We start from the raw sequence: 17,654 nt of genomic DNA on the forward strand, positions 1-17,654 counted from the left end.
CCTCTACAGAACGCACATTGGTTCCCATCTAAGTCTCTTCGTCCAGTGTAAGGTATAGGTGTATGGTCTCTAGGGGGTAGCTTTCTAGGGGCGGTTGGTTGGTAATTTCCTTTAGGGGGCTCCCTTCCTATGGTCACCCCTTGCAACTGTGCTATCATTACCCTCTCCTTCAGTTCCTTTTTCTTTTTCTCGGACGCCCTATCGTTCTCATTCTTTTGATGTTCGTAGTATTGGGCCATCTGGAGGATAGCAGCGGGTTTGGAGGCTGCCCAACTACTCTCGCTGGTCTGTAGCTTCTGGGAGACTTCTTGTGACAGACCCTTCACATAATTCTGGACAAAGAGGTGATGTCCGGTTGCAGTGGTCATGTCCTGGCCACTATAATCGGAAAACCCTGTCTCGAATCGAGAGAAGTATTCAGACACATCCTCCTGAGGTTTCTGGCGACAAGCCGTCACTATTGACCAGTCTACCTTTCTTTCTGGGATTAGAGTCTTCAATTTCTGTACGATCTTGTCTGGGAGTTCCAATATGGCTTTTAGGGGTTTTTGTCCAGGTTCTCGCTGCTTATCTATGGTATCGAGTTGTACCCAGGTATATCCGAACGGCTCAGCGTGGTCGACTTTCCGGATTTGCTTCCACACATCAGCCGGCAGACATAACCCGAAGAACAAATCGATATCCGCTAAGGTCATTATGGTTGAACCTAAGGCCGTACCTAGTTCGGTGTAGAAGGCCGTCGGGTTCTTTCTTAAGTCGGGTAGGGTTTTTCTAAAGGTCAAGATGTCTTGTCGGTCCCATGGCTGGTAAACCCAGTTATATACAACCCTTCCCTTCGCATCTTGGTGGTTGATGTCGTCGTGTGTTCCCTGACCTCGTGGGGGGACCCAGTAGGGGGCGGCTTCTTTGATGGGCATCATGGTATCAGCCTTCCCTGCCTGGGGTTCAGTCGCTATGGGGGTCTCTGCTTTGGTTGTCTGTCTGTGTTCTTTAAGATGCCGGAAGACTTCGAGTGTACGAGTGAAGAGGTTCGTCACATCGCCCTCTCCTTCCTCCCCAATTTCTACCTTCCTATACAAGGTCGCTAAGCCTTCGGGACCTCTATCTTGGTACCTATCCTCATAGGCATTCAGGGTGTGATAACAAAGTCGTACGACAAAGTGTCGTCTGCGGTTGTCGGCATACGAGTTATACATGTCTGTTACATACTCCTCACTTTCCTTTCGTTCTACTAGTGTCCTTACTACCTTATCGATTCCGGCTTGTTCATCCTTTGTTAGTCGATTCATTCTGGCGGAATCTTTCTCTCTCATCTCAGGGTCATCTAACGTTATTGCTAACGTTGTGTTCAGTACGAGAGGCTCGGCCGGCGCGGAGGCCGTGAGGACCGAGGCCCTGGTACTGCTTTCACTTGCGTTTGGGGGTTGCGGGTGCTGTACTACAGGTTGGGAGGGGGCGTATGGAGGGGGCATGTAGATGATCGGGGGACCTAATAGCAATTCGTCATTCGCTCGTTGCTTGGAAGGTAACTCAGGGTAGAGCGTAGAGGAGGTCCTAACAGGGCACTGGCCTGATGTTTCAGACTCTTGTTTTAGTTTAGCTTCCTTTCTCTCCTTTATCTCTTCCTCTAACTTTCTAGCGGCAAGGTGAGCTGCCTTTCGTAATTCCCTTTCTGCTTTTACTTCTTCCCTCTTTTTCCGTTGCATTGCTTCTTTGCGCCACATGCCGATACTGTCAAGCATAGTAGGCGTCGTTTTATTACTACGTAGAGCTATTTCTAATGCTTCTATTTTATGATCATCGAAGGATTTCATCAGTGGCCACTGACTCTCGGGGTCCCTTTTTGTATATTTATGCCATAGTTTGCTATAAGCTACGGCGACTAGTCCATATTTAGTGAACATGTCCTTATTAGGGGTGCCTTCCAGTGGAGCTGGATGGTTCACCTCTAATAAGCGGTCCGGGCAGAACCAACTACCAATCAGTGGGGAGAAGACAGGCATGACGGGTTACAACGGGGACAAAAGTCTGCACTACCTATCTTTTCACTGCTTGCAAAGACTAGACAGAATATCTCTGTTCCACGTTATTTGTAAGCAGAGAATACCTCCAAAGAACCAATATCGAACAACCAGTGTTCGGACAATCAATCAGTGGGGAGATAAAAATAGGCACGACGGGTTACAATGGGGACAAAAGTCTGCGTTACCTACCCTTCACTATTTGCAAAGACTAGACAGAATATTTCTATTCTACGTTATTTGCAAACAGAGAATATCTCAAAGAGCACTATTCTTCAAAACAATCAATGTTCGGACAATCAATCAGTGGGGAGATAAAAATAGGCACGACGGGTTACAATGGGGACAAAAGTCTGCGTTACCTACCCTTCACTATCTGCAAAGGAAGAGAGAGTATTTCTACTCCTCCCCGTTTGTAGACAGCGAACATCTCAAAGAGAACAATCAATAAGCAATACTAGTATTTTCAATCAATCAATCAATCGTTTCGCAATTTGTCGTGTTTCACGACCTTACCCGGACCGCATGGACAGTTTCTCGTCTTCCGCCTCCAGCGCCCCATCGTCCTCTACTCTCCGTATTTGCCGCGGCACTCCTGATGGTTCCCAGTCAGGACCGTAGATCACTCGAGAGAGGTCGGTTCGGAACCAGTGAAGTTCGGATGATCGGCTGCCAGACGAGGGTCTATCGGGCAGGAGCTCTTTCCGATCGTTGCAGTCGTTCACTCTGTCGTCGGGACCTCTCCCACTGGATCCACGTGTCGCTGATGGGCCCCACGCTTGGGACGCCAATTGTTAAAAGGTAGGGGCAGTTGCAGTCGATAACCTTTCAAGTATTGCCCGGCGGTAATCGCCTCTTATACCATTCGAAATTTAACCAACAAAGAGGCAGGCGCCGGAGACTGGAAGGCAGGAAAACAAAGTTTTATTCCGTCGGAGTAGAACACATCAGATCAGACAGCAAGGTATCGTCACGAGGTGCTCTAACCACATCTCTGAGGCCTGGCCTCTTATACACAGGTTTATGACTTTATTGCAGGTTTATCATACATGGCACATTCTTGAGATCGCTTTGATACATGAAAGAACATCCTCAGAATCCCCACTTCAAGCTCGTTCCCACACATATCTACAGTGGAAGTCCCCACCCACAGTAGGAGATGGCTATCACACAGCTGGACATTCCGCCAATTCCCGGGGGTGTGTGCGACTGGTCGGGTCTCAGGGGGTGGGGGGCCTTGATCTACTGTAATCCCTTTGATGTGGGGTGTTTCCCTTACAGTAGGGGCAATAAACTGCATCCGCAGGGCTAGGTGATGGCCTGGGATCGGTTCGGACAATCGGGCGCAGAGGAAGGGGGTTATCAAAGAGATGTATGACCATGTATGGGATGTAGGTCAGGCGTGGGATGTGGTTCCATGGCAGGGTCGCGCAGAAGGAGAGGGTTTATGGCCCGTGTATGAGAGAGCGGGGGTGGACGGCGCGCGGGGGGATGTTCGCAGCGCCAGAGGGACGCGTTGGCGATCGGCAATGAGCAGGGAGAGAGACCAGGATGCCTAAAATGGCTGCCGTGCGTTTTTCTGTGTGTCGCGCTGGGGAGAGACAAGATGGCGCAAATACTGTTCAGTTACGAGCTACATTTCCACACAGTTTGCCAGAGCTTGAACAACTGCATCAGAGCTAAATAGAAAAACTCTCTTTTGTCTGGAGTTTGGCAACTTAGCTTTTAATGGTTGATTAAATTTCCTCTGTTATGTCTGACCAAACATCCTTTACATCCATCAATATCAAATGTTCCTTCTATGTTTTCACTGACATTATTTCTGTATGTATAATGTTGAAGTATTTCATACAGTCACATTCTTTCTATATGAGGACTACTTCTTGGATATTACGTATCCACCATGGTAGTCTTTAGAATATCTGTACTGTGTGGCTCAAATTCCACAAGATATTAGATTTCAGGAAAATATTTTAGTACTCTACAATGACTATTAGCAAGCCCTAATCTCACCCATAGTACTCCTCTTGTTTTTGAAAACAAACGAGCTGAGCTTAACCAATCTCCATATTTATAAGAGCCGATCTCTTTGAGAAAGCATTTTCAAACTAAAACTGTACAAATTCTTTGTAAGAGTCTTTTCTGCTGAAAACTCCTCCCATATCTCCTTCAGCTCGGTTTTCCCTGACTTTTTTTATATAAGAGGTGACATACCGAGCAGCAGCGATTAAATTATCTGCAACAAACTGTAGATCCATATTTGCATTCCACATCTTCAAAATCACAGGATTGTAGTCATTGATGTATTTTGAGGCTTCTGTTCTTCTGAGGTTGTGAGTGTTCTTTGGTGATTTCCTTGCAGACAAAAAGCTGTTAACTCTTCCTTCTGCGATCTAAGGTTGTGGAAATTCAAAACAACATCTTGTAAAAATGTTTCCTTTTGATGTATATTTTCTACAACAGTATTTCCCACACCTATGATTTTTGAATAGTAGGACTTGTTGTCTTAACCTTTTGTCATCACTCTCCTTTGGGATGATGCAAGTGACATACTGCTCTATGAAAGACAACACAGATCATCAGTATCTGTTCCAAACCTTGAGGTATCTTATACCCATAATAGCATGTAAATATGTGGAGCACCTCTGGCTTGGTATTCTTTGGGCCAAAAGAAATCAGTCACCTCACTGAGAGATGGATTACTCATGTTGAAGATAAAAGCCATCAAGGCTTGAAATCTGTGGTTTAAATATCTGCAAACGTTTGCAGGGTCCAATGAGCAGAGTTCTCCTGGTCTCTTCAGATTAATGTCTTTTATATTTGAATTTGCCTCTTGCAAGAATTGAAGCAGGCCATCCCATGCATACTCAGCACAACTGTCAGAACCCATGTAGGTGCTCCTAAATTTCTCAACATGCATGTTAGTTCACAGTGATAATGATACCAATATTCATTGGTCCCACGTTGACACGCTATGAGATTAATCAAGTTGTATTCAAGTTGTTCATCTTTTCCACACATTTTCTGAACAATTCTCTTGCAGATACATTTTGCATATTTACACCTATTTTCAAAATTTTATTTACAGAATAAGACAATGAAGACAAATCACTTTCAAATTATAGATGAAACATATAAGGGATACATCGATGAAATCTAGAATCCTCTGAATAATGTCTAGTACATCTGTACTCGGCCGCAGGCGTTAGCACAGACCGATCACCATACCTACCACCTACTCCAGTAGGAAAGAGATGAGGGAAACAGTGAGCTTCTATACTTTTTTTCCCATACACTTAAGGAAGTTCCTTTTGGTTCTTTTAGCTGATATAGATCAATAGCATCACCAAAAATAGTTTTTGAATGTAGGGGATGGATGCTATAATTTTCATAAATTTCTTCTACTCTGCATCAATCTACTTTTTCTATCTGACCTGATGATGGCGATGTATTATCTTTCAGATGTGTGATGCTTGAAAAATGTATGCATTTTTATAACATATGTAATTTTGTAGCAGATATGAAGTTGCATTTTTTAACTTTGCTAACATCTACTTACTCCTGTCACATTTTTTTACTCTTGGTCAGGGCACCATTTACTAGAATTACAAGTCCCTCTTCCAAATTTCTCTGTACCCCTAGAGTTTCAAAATTGCCCTTAAACTGTAATGGCAGGTATACAACTCTACCTTTGAGACCTTTCTGGATCTCAGTTGGAGCTAATTTCCATCTATTTCTCCATGTTAAACTATAGCTTGAAATGGATGCATAGACTGTATTAATATGGATTCATAAACATTAAAATCTTTAAGTAGTTCTGGAACAGGTACTATTTCTAATTTGTGTACTACTCTAGCAGGCATTTTGTTTTCCTCTAACTTATTATAGCAGTACTTACATATAACTTGTCTGGTGGACAAGTCAAATCGTCCCTGTACAAATAAATAAACAGCAATTTCTCACCACTTATTAATATTTTCCTTTTCAATGCGAATGCACAAATCAACATTACATGCTTGATTTTTGTAGTGAATGCATCGACAACATATACAAGCACAGTTTGGTTGCTCTGAAGAAACTGTGTTAAACCTTCTAATCTCTTTTCCAAAATTAGAAACTCGAATACATCTGTTCTGCACCACAATTCCTGTTGTTACCAACTCTTCATTTTCCTTACACTCCTGGTCTGGTCCAAAACAAAAAAATTCTAAATCATCACAAACCTTTTCTACTTCTACTACACTACCATGCAAATGAGCGCTATTCCTTTCTCTTAAATATAGAGGAGCTTTTACACAATAAAGCCTTCTTACAAAAGTTTTCATTGAATAGTGTACACCTAACATTCTAAAATGATGAAAACTACTTTGACATTCTTCTTTTGACAGACACCATAGTGAGTGTACTTGTAAATTAGTATGCTTTCTAACTTTGCATGGATCTAATCCTTGCAAAGTTTCTATTTTCTGATTTAAACTTCTGGAAGCAAACATATGGAGGACATTTCTCAATATATCAATTGATTGTTGGCAGATACTACAAACACTACTACAATTCCATTTGTACCCAGGGGCCTGTCTATGCCTTCCTTTCATCTCTTCATCAATCTATTCCTCACCAAGTATAGGTACCATTGCTTCCTTTGGAACAGAATCTAATTTTTCATCTCATAACATCATCCACATGGCGGCAGACATGGCCCACACACGTAGCCGCTAAGCGCCACTTGACTCACCCTATGTTCCGCCCACTTCCTGCTTTATCGCTTCCGGCTTCTTCGCTGTTGCTCTTTGAGGCGGGATGGCTGCCAGCTCCACCTTCTGTGTACGGCATTCGGGGAGGAAAACAGCCGCCGCTGCTGCTGCCGCTACTGAGCGGATGGGGAACTGATCTGTGCTCTCTTTGCAGTGAGGATGCAGCGAGGATGACGTTTGGGTTCTACTGCTCTATCGGCTCAGTTGGCACTCCAGAGGTAGCACTTCACACGTGGAGGCCCGTAAGCTGTATTGGATGAAGCACGCTGAGGCTGTGGCGTTGTATGATGGCTGAGTGAGCAAATGAACATCCTTCCATCGTGCTGGCACTGGCGGACTCAGGTAGCCTTATTCTGTGGTTTCCTTTTCCTTAGTTCACGATATGCAAAGTAGCACCGTGAGCCCCTCCCCCCTTCTGTGCTGTGTTGTGCGAGGGGACAGCGAGGAAGAACCCCATTAAAACTGTCAGCTGGCTTTTAGCCCCCCCTCTTTTTTTAGCTCCCTGCTATTATTGGACAGTTTGAGCTTTACTGCTACTCACTGTTGCGGGACATCTCTACCTAATTATTGACTCATAGAGTGAAGCTCATAAGAGCGTATTGAAACACTGATCAAGCAACATCTAAGCTGGAATATTATTATTTGCCTTCGGTCAGGTGGTTTGGTGTTCAGTCTCAATCAGGGGTCTCCCTTCTTAAAGGCTGCATGGACAACATTCTAGGGCTTTGGTGTGCATGAGCATCCCTGATTTACTTCTCTGCCCCATCCATAGAATCGGAGATGCGCACAAAACAAACTAAAGCAGGTGAAAAGAAGGAAACTTCAGAAATGTTGGGGCAAACAACAACACCCTCTCCAGCTCCAAGGGGGATGCGCAGAGATCAGAGGATGGAGCTAAAGGCTAAGGCACTGGCTGAGAAGGAAAAGCAGACTGAGCAGAGTGTGCTTAATGATTTCACAGAGGATGAGTGTACACCTGATTCGGAAATGGAGATGAATGCACTCTGCAACCCGTTGGAGAGCAGAAAGGCGACGCAGAGCTGTCCAGACCAAATTTCAGATGGAGAGATCCAGAGTCTTAATAATTAAATTTTGCTTAGCCCTAAGCAATACCCTCTCTTTTATAAGCTCCAGTCATATCAGATTAAGCCAAAAGACTCTGTGCAAACTTGCTCCGAGGAGATAAGGGACCCAGCTCAACCAGCTCATCCGCCATTACTGACGCAAAGTGTGGCAAACCCCCCACAGCCTGGTGCAGATGCTGTTCCTTCCATTCAAAGTGAGCAAGTAGCAGTGCAGTCCTTAAAAGGCATAGTAAAGGGGGGGCAAGGAATTATTGAAGAGATCGAGTCTGATTCTGATCCAGAACCAGTGTCTTTGGGAGGCGAGATGGGCGGAGATGACTCGATAAATTGTTTTTTAGGAATTATTCTATAAGATCAGGGATTTTAAAGTATCTCACACACTCAAGATTGCACAGCTACATGGAAGGTTGACCAAATTGGAAGAGAATATATTCAATATCCCCAAAAGACTAGCAGAAGCCAAAAGCCGTATCTCTGACCTAGTGGATAATATCTCAGCCATGCAGCAAGATATGCAAGTTCTAAGCAAAAGTAAAAACCCTAGATGGAGCTAAAACTCCAGGACTTAGAAAATGACAATAGACGATAGACGTTCCAATCTATGTCTAGTTGGAATCCCGGAAGGCTCCGAAAGTGCTGAAATGGTCAAATGGACCGGGTCACTCCTGAGGAACGCAATGCCAGAGCTACAAGGAGACCTCACAATTACTAGGGCTCACAGAGTTCCAGCACAGAAGAAATCCAATGCAAAATATCCGCTTACAATTCTATTGAACTTCTCGGACTATAGAATTAAGGAGAAAATACTAAGCACAGCAATAGTAAAAAGATCATTCTCCACTACAGAGATCCAACATTTTAAAATATTTTCGGACATGTCCGCAGCTTCAGCAGGCAGGCGGAAGGATTTCGTCAAGATGATTGACTCTTTCAAAGGGAAAGGCACTCAAACAACAATTGTTCAACAATCTAAGCTAAAAGTATTAGCCAGAGGAAAGGTTTATATTTACTTGGACACCCTCGAGGCTCAATCTCTTCTGGAAGTGCTGTCTATTACCTAAGAAGAAGATCTGTTTGAGACACGCAAAATAGACAGAGGTGGTAATAGATAAAAAGTCATATCAATGCAGAATCTGTTAGATTAAGGGAGGGTGAACTAGAGGGCGCATCAGGATGCAGCAAGATGGCATTCAGTAAAGAGGGGTGGAAGGGGAGAATCGTGGGCAATTCTATCCTTCTGGGGTGGGGTGTTGGGGGGAGGTGGAGGAGGTGAAGCATTCAGAAAAAGGAGAGTTCTTTTTTGGTGATTTAAATTTTCAGTGTGCGCATAGGTGCTATTTTAAATTGTCAATTATAATCGTCTGTCGGATTTGTTATTTATGCCATATATGCATCTAAGTCCACAGCTTCTCAAATGTGCCTTTTTGATGGGGCAAACATTTTTTATCACAAGTACTGTATATACACTATAGGCACTTTATGCACTTTTTGCACACTTTGCACTTTCGATCCCAGCTGCTATGCAATTTAATCTGCTTAATCTGCTGCTAGTTTTTCTGTTTATACTATTGCTAAATTTGCACTATAGACCGTTGTCTTCTAGGGATTACTCTAGGAGGCTCTATATGATCAATTTCGATCAAGCACGGGGCACTTTTTATAGTCTTGATGTAGTTCGAACACATGCTTGCACTAGTCACCTTTGTTATCATAAGTACTGTATTTTGGTGTAAGCATTTTTTTTAACCCTAGCTGCTATGTATGCATTTAGATAATCTATTCTTTATGGGTATGGTCTTGGTTTATGCTAGCACAAGTCACTTTAAATATCCCAGCTACTGTTGAAGCTATTCTTCTGCTGCTATTTCATACTTTAGAGGCCTATTCTGTACACCAAGATATATTTTAGATTTCGTTTAGATGCACATGTAAGATTTCAGGGCCTGAGAGATCCAGGTCTACAGGGTGTGTCCACCGGGGCAGTTGGCAAGGACGATATGTATTGTTTTTATATAGCTTAATTATGAGTAAGAAAAATCTAACGATTCTTTCTTTTAATGCTAATGGTCTTAATAACAAGCGCAAGACCCATGCAATTGAAAGCTGACTCAGAGGATATAATCCGGATGTTATTTTTCTACAAGAGACTCATTTTCGGAGTATGTCAGAAGCAAGCAAAATTCTTAAGAATTGGGTGGGCTTTCATTGTTCATCTAATGCAGGGAGTGCTCAGAGGGGGGTGGGCATATATGTTGGTAAACACGTGCAATTTCAAGTAAAAACAATGCAGACGGATCCAGGGGGAAGATGGGCGTATGTCTATGGAAAGCTAAATCAGTTAAATCTTACCCTGGCCACAATCTACGCACCTGTTTTTGATAACCCGCTCCCACTGTTACAGCTTAAGTAGGCCCTATCATGTATCCCCAGACCTATTATATGGGGGGGTGATTTTAGCTTTCTCTAGGATCCCTCAGTAGACTCCTCTAAGGAAGATCGAAAACAAAACAAATCTCAGGTTTCTATTGCTCTGTCTAGCTGCAAAAATGATTTAGACATAGTAGATAGATGGCGCCTTTAAAATCCGGGAAAGCGTGATTATTCATGCTTTTCGGCAAAATATGATTCGGCATCTAGAATAGATTTCTTCTTGATCTCACATGACCTTACTGTTAATTAGTATGATCATATTTTAAATGCCTTCTCCGACCATGCCTTTATTAAAATAGAAATCGTTTATGGAAGCTGGGAGGGAAAAGTGCCTAGAAGGTGGTATTTTAATGAATGTAATCTGGAAAACGACTCTTGGTGTACAGAAATTGCCAATGAGATTAGCGTCTTTTTTTCCATCAATAAAGACTCTGCTTCAACTAATATAGTTTGGGATGCATTTAAGGATACACTAAGAGGTATAATCACTTCAAAAGAAATCCCGCAACAAAGGGCAAAAAAAGAGGAAAGAATAAAGATTGAGGCAAGGCTTGCGCAGGCGAACCTGGAGTGTATTAAGGATAGAAATGTAAATACAAAACAAGAGCTACTCCAGGCAAAAATACAAATGCAGGAGTATTAGTATCAACTAGGAGATGTAGCAAGTATGATTTACCTTCAGACAGTGTATGAAGAGAGCGAATATACAGGGAAGCTCTTAGCATGGCAGGCAAAAGAGAAACAGGTCCAAAATAGAATTGAAAGTATATGGGATGAGGTGGGCAAAATACGACTAACTAGAACCAAGGATATCTTTTTTAAGCACTACAAGGGAATCTACCAGTTAGACCATCAAATGTCTTCTGATTATATCTCAGGCTTTCTCGATAATTTGCCTATTACCCACCTAAATAGGGAATCCAGAGAAGAACTATTAAATTAATTCACAAATGAAGAACTTGAATTGGTGATCGGTTCTATGGCAAACTGTAAAGCGACCGGAGAAGATGGTCTGCCAGTCAAATTTTATTAAAGATTCACCTTAACTCTCAATACACAAATTTTAAAACTCACTAACCACTTACTCAAAGGCGGTGAACCTCCGGCATCTTTTCATACAGCAGTATTGGTTACTATATGCCGATGATATTGTCTTTTTTTCTGAATTCCAAAGAGGACACTCAGGAGGAAATCCTAGGGATTTTCTCGGAATTTAGGGCAGTAGAGGGCTATAAAACGAATAAGGCCAAGACTGACATTTTGCTATGCAATTGTTCTGCCGATACACTATTGCCAAATTTTAGGACAGTGTATAATTCTCGCCCAAAGAGATATCTAGGGATCTATGTGACAGAGAGGGTAGAGGATTTATTCCAATTGAATTATATCCCATTGATACAAAAAGTCAAACGTATTTTAGCGCGATGGAACCAACTCCCACTATTAATAATAGGCTGTGTGGCACTCATACGCATGTCTATCCTGCCTCTATTAAATTTTTTGTTTGCAGCTGCTCCGTGTGCATTAAAATCGTCTGTTTTTAAGGAGATAGAAAGTTTGTTCTCATCTTTCATATGGGCTAATAAAACACCACGACTGGCACTTAGCACTTTAAACTACTCTATTGAAGAGGGAGGGCTGTCTCTTCCCAACATAAGAGACTATTATCATGCAAATTTTACACACAATAGCCACAGATTTTATTTTCAGTCAGATCCCCTGGAGGTAGAATTTTTTTATGAATAAGATCTTAATGGAGTATAAAATTTTAGATCCAAAAAGAATAGTTAAGTACTCTAAGAAAGTACGATATAAGGCTCTCCAATGGATTTTTAAACAAAAAACTCAACTGTTAGCATTTTATAGCATTCCCAGGATAAATGGATTAACTAAGCTGTCCCATCTCTACAATGGGGAAAAGAGACTGCTAGGAACGGGCATTTTAAGAAAGTGGGAGGAGAATGGGTATACGCAAGTTAGAGATTTTGTTAATTCCAACTCCTGGAAAAAATGGCCCGAGATAGAAATTGGGCTCCTTTGCTCAAAAGATGTGCTTAAATGGTCATTCATTTATTATAAGACACTTTCTGGAAAATACCGATGCTAGAATTATTACAAAAAAAATAGACATAAGTGAAGCTTTTGAAGCCCCGATAAAATGATCAGTTAGCGCATGGGTGAAAATCTTTGATGATAATAACTCTTTCCCCATCTATGAAAAAATACGAGACAGATGGTGGAAAAAAGAATACAGCTTCCAGGAATAATTTGGAATGGAATTAACAAACTGAATGCTACAGTAATAAGAGGCGCTAATTTTAAACATATACTATTCTATACAAAATGGCTAATTTATATGACACCATCCTTTTTGCATAAGATCTATCCACAAATTGAAGATCGGTGCTTTCGCTGTGCTAAAGAAGGAGGAGGCACTTGGTAACATATTGTTGGGGACTGTCCCAAAATCTGAAATCTTTGGGAAGAAATCGAAAAATTTCTTAGAACTACCATAGACCATTCTATTTCCATTGATAAATACATAGCAGTCTTGGGATGTTCCCCAAACATAACATTAAGCAATGTACAAGAAGAATGCTTATTTGAATCGGCCCTAGTAGCAAGATCTCTAATCCTCCAAAGCTGGCGCAGTAATAAGATACCTTCCTTTCAAGCATAGAGAGCGACACTTAGTAAAGTTAAAGAATTTGAGAGAAGATATGCATTAAGATTAGGATCATCTAGGAAGTTTGAGAAACGTTGGAGCTCCATAGGAAATTAGTCTGGGTGTCGGATGTAAAGACTGTTGGCAGATTGTCTAAATTCTGAGGTTGTGGAATTTTAAGCACAGTAGTTAAATTCTGGAAATTCTGCCTTATGTACTTTTAGGATATAATATGTAGCTAACTCTATCCTATACTGAACACTTATGCATTTTAAATATGTTTTTTCTGTGTTTTATGCAACTGTGCAGTTTCCCATTCTATATGGTCTTTTTCTGCTGCTAAGAAACATAACAGTTGGTCGTTTTTAAACTGACATATTTATATATTATTACAATGCTGTTAATTGTAAGATATTTCGAGCACCTGTACACTTTGCACTTTACGCTATGCACTTTATTCTGTATCTTCATATTGTATTTTGAGCTAAACTCTCAATTAAAAAAATTAAATTAAAAAAAATCTCATAACATCATCCACATTCATCAACTGCATGCACTAATGTGTTGTCTTGGAAATAGCCTTCTTCATTAAAGAAAGGCTCAGTACTTGAAGTATGTATCCATTCACTACTAAAAACTTTGCAAAGATTACTTCTCTTAATAAGTCTTTTCTTTTGGCTCTGTCTTCTAACAGACAGCAGCACTATTTTGTCCAGTGTCTTCATTCTGTTTAAATCCAAGATAAATAGTTTTCTCTTCAAAGCAAACACTTTATCAACTACATCTTCAACATATTCCTTTTTTCTGATTGTTTGTGTACTTCTATCCTTTTTAATAGATGCTAACATATTGCGAAATACTCTAGTAAAGAACTTTCTACTTCTGATATCTTTTAACTGCTTCTGCCTTCTTGTTAAAGTCTCTCCTTTTTTCAATGACTGTTTACTATTTACATCTGGGAAGTTTTGTGCTTTAAAACTCAATGTTATAGTTTTCTTTTTCTTTACTCTTTTTTACACTTTTTAAAGTTGTGCACATACAATTTTAAGAAATGTCTTGTTCCTCTTACTAGCAAGCCTTTTGTCTTTCACCATTTTTTCTGCATTTTGCCCCTTTTGTTTCTTAGTTCTAAGGAGACGCTCTATTTTGCTGTGGCTTCTTTATTCTCTGAGTTATTGTTGGCACAGTAATTCTGTGTAGATAACTAGATATTGGTGTCTGAAAACAAAAATAGAAAACTACATTCATCACTTAATAATATAGTAACACATTACATATGTTAACTATTTAAACATGTAGGTTATATGAGGATATATAGCTTAGGCAATCTTCAGACTGGATTTGCTCACTTTTAAGTACGTAGCACCCATTCTCTTAACTACTGACAGCCTATGTTATTGCTCAGTTATATGTATGGGTGAGTAAGAGGTTACTCATACAGCTAATGACACAGACACTTACTCACCCATAGAGTAACTCACACACCCTCTCACTCACCCATAAACCTACTTACACTGACGTTAACTTAAAAGGGCATATCCTATTTACTACCTGCAGACTACCTCATGGTACAATCATATGTTGTAGAAAAGTAGCTTAAAAATTGAGAAGGGCTTTACATGCTGGACTTGAATGTCTCATTGTTTTCATATATATATGTCAATAACTGTGTTAGTCCTATCAGGAGCTCATATTCCATGAGGAAATACGATTCTTGATAAATGGTCATCTATCTTTGTGATATCTACGGTCCTCTAAATGTGTCTGTAAAACATTGGTCTATGTAAGCGTGTGAAACTGCCTTTATTAGCACAACATACATATAAGTTGTGCCTGTATGTGTGAATGAATCTTTGCATGCTTCTTTAACTACCTCAATGGGTGTTTCAGTGTCTGTCTGCTTTCTTACTTAGGTAGACCACATTTAAGTCTGGATGGAGACTGGATGTGTAACGTGCACATAAGTTTCTATGAGTGCATATAGCTCTTTGAAACATCAAAGTGTAGCTTTTACCTTTTAAGCGAATAGTTCCCTGCGCTATGGCATAGCTACAGCCTACCTTAATGTTCGCTTATATCTCGTACAAGAACAGTTTACACCTTGGGTAGCACTTTTAATGATAAGAGAGCTCTACCAGCAAAACTACATGTCTAAGCTCAAGCATACCAGGCTTGAGACATAATGCAAGCACTAATTGTCTGCATGATAAACTTGAAAGTGTCGCTTATTTAGCAGACATGTGAATGAGTGTTTCAGTTCCTGTCTGGGGCTGTGATTCCATATGTATGTAAATGTATTACTAAATCTCTACCTCTTTTATTGTGATATATGGTGCTCAAAATGTGTCGGTAACGGCCTGCATACATTGATCCTGGGTGTACTAGTGAATATTGCGTTATTTATGTTTGTGAGAAACTGCCTTGATTTCCAGAAGATGCATATCAGTTGTGCCTGTCTGTGTGACTGAATCTTTCAATGCTTCTCTAACTATCTCACTTGGTGATTCAGTGTCTCTCTGATTTTCTACCTACATATCTTGGATGTAAATCAGGGTGTAGGCTGTGTGTATAATAGGGCTCAGAGGTTTCTATGAGTGCATATAGCTCACTGAAACATCAAACTCCATCTTTTACTTTTTAAGAGAATAGCTCCCTGCTCCAAGGCCTAGCCACAACCTACCTGATTGTTCAGATATATAAGGTTCAAGAAAAATGTATACCTTGTGTAGCAGTTTTAAGTGATAAGGCAGCCGCACCAATAAACCTCCATGCACAGATCAATTCAGATTTATAATTTTTATACAGCTATAGTGCAAAAGTTCCACTTTCAAAACTGAGTGTGGTATTCATCTTTCATAGTAGAACAAATAAGACTACAATTCTCAGAATTCAAATAAAAACAATAGTTTGAGCAGCACATTATATATACACATATAAAACTTTGAGATGATATACTACAAGAGTTCATGTTGGTTTAACCATTAGTGTGCAGTTATTTCTCCTACCACTTCCAGAATGCAGTAAAGCAATACAAGTGCAACATTGACCTCCATGGAAATACGTTCTAACGTAACTTGACAGACACCTGATGTGCACCTGAGACAAACTATGTCTTAGTTGCCTATTAATAGATATATAAAAACACTTACAATTTTTATCATCCTTTCTTTTTTAAATGATTATATATACTTTAAATTTAATTACTTTATTTGGATAAAAAACATATCCATAAAAGAGCATAATACATCAAAACATGCAAATCCACAATATTAATAAAAGAGAATATATAAAATTCCATACAGTATAGAACAATTAAAATAAAATTATGCAGTGTTCATCGAGTTACGTGTTCGAACTGCAGTATTGAAAAAGGCACCCACATGAAATATTAATTTATTATTCCCTAAACTAAGAGGGGTCTGGTATGCATCTCTATGGTTAGCGTATGAGTGCTTCTTTAAAAAAAAGAAGAAGGAACAGTTTAGTATATTGTGTGTAATACGTACAAAAGAATAAAAAATGTAATAGAGTTTGGCCTGAGCGTCCGTCACAAGGGCAGGTAACAAGATTGAGGTTGATTTGAAAACCCACGGGAAACATAATAAATATTTCACAGTGCCTGCCCTTAGATGAAAGTAAAGACAGTGCTCCCACAGGCCATGGGTTTAATCAGATACCTAGCCAATTGTTGATCATTCTTGATATTCAGAAACATGACTACAATAGACTTACTAGACTCCCTAGCAAGTTTATCCTCTCTATAACACCTGTATATGGCCACCTGGAGATCTTTTTTTATTTACAAAGTCTAACACTTTAGGGCTATCAAAGACATGACTGTAATGAATCCTACGTAGACTAGTTCTCACCTCTGCTAGCCACGGGATGTCCATGCCTTTCTCACATTTGAGGCAATCTGTGATGATGTCTCTGGTGAAGGACGCCGCTTTATTTCTTCCATATGGCTAGCCAAAATAGGGCAGGGTGCGCTCTAATATAGTCTTCAATATAATGTAACTTTAGTTCACTATGGCACACGTATTGGGACAAAGAGATTGGGACTCTCAGGAGTCTACGGCAGAACCTCTTCTCTCCGTACTGGATATTATTACAGTTAAAATACCCCATACCTCAGCGCCATAGGTTGCTGCAGGTGTACGCTGAGTTATACAGATTTTTAAAAATAGGCAAAATAGACCCCCCCCCGGTTGTGGAAGACTAAGTACTGTTTAAAATTGATTTGGAAAACGTATTCCTGCAATATGCGGTGTTATCTGTCCACAAATCGTTTGCTGCGAAAGCCTGCCCCAAGTAAGGAAAAGTGCTTGTGCATTGTAAACTCTGGTTACCAACATAAATGACATTGAGCCCAACATAGCCCCTGAAGCCTGGGAGACTCACTTTGGGTCTCTGTATTCTTCCAGGGATGGTGGACCTATTAATTCAGCTAGCTCCAGCATGGTATCGGAGTTCCACCAGGTGGGGGACATGGAGATCACCATGACCGAAGTGAGAAATGCTATTAATAAGCTCCATCGTAATAAAGCCCCAGGTCTAGATAAATTACCGGGGGACCTTTTTTATGAAGAACTCACAATATGGGTTCCTTACCTGTGTGCCCTATTTAACGCTGTTCTAAAAGGCATGGATCCCCCGACACCTGGCGCGGGGCTGAAATAGTTCCTATATTTAAAAAAGG

General features: G+C 40.6%; 1 protein-coding gene across 7 annotated transcripts in view; it reads left to right on the forward strand.

The window, feature by feature from the left end:
- LOC146867066 (G2/M phase-specific E3 ubiquitin-protein ligase-like) overlaps nucleotides 1-17,654 on the forward strand; it is a 501,947-nt gene that overhangs the window by 58,964 nt on the left and 425,329 nt on the right. For 2 of the 7 annotated variants that reach the window (XM_085603479.1, XM_085603481.1), the window contains exon 2: nucleotides 6,930-7,117. The exons of the other annotated variants lie outside the window; for them this stretch is intronic. The gene's annotated coding sequence lies outside the window, so the exon portion shown is untranslated. The remainder of the gene's footprint in view (nucleotides 1-6,929; nucleotides 7,118-17,654) is intronic. 7 annotated transcript variants of the gene reach the window in all.

The sequence above is a fragment of the Triturus cristatus genome, chromosome 1_2 (genome assembly GCF_964204655.1).
Source record: "Triturus cristatus chromosome 1_2, aTriCri1.1, whole genome shotgun sequence".
In the NCBI taxonomy this organism is placed as follows: domain Eukaryota; kingdom Metazoa; phylum Chordata; class Amphibia; order Caudata; family Salamandridae; genus Triturus; species Triturus cristatus.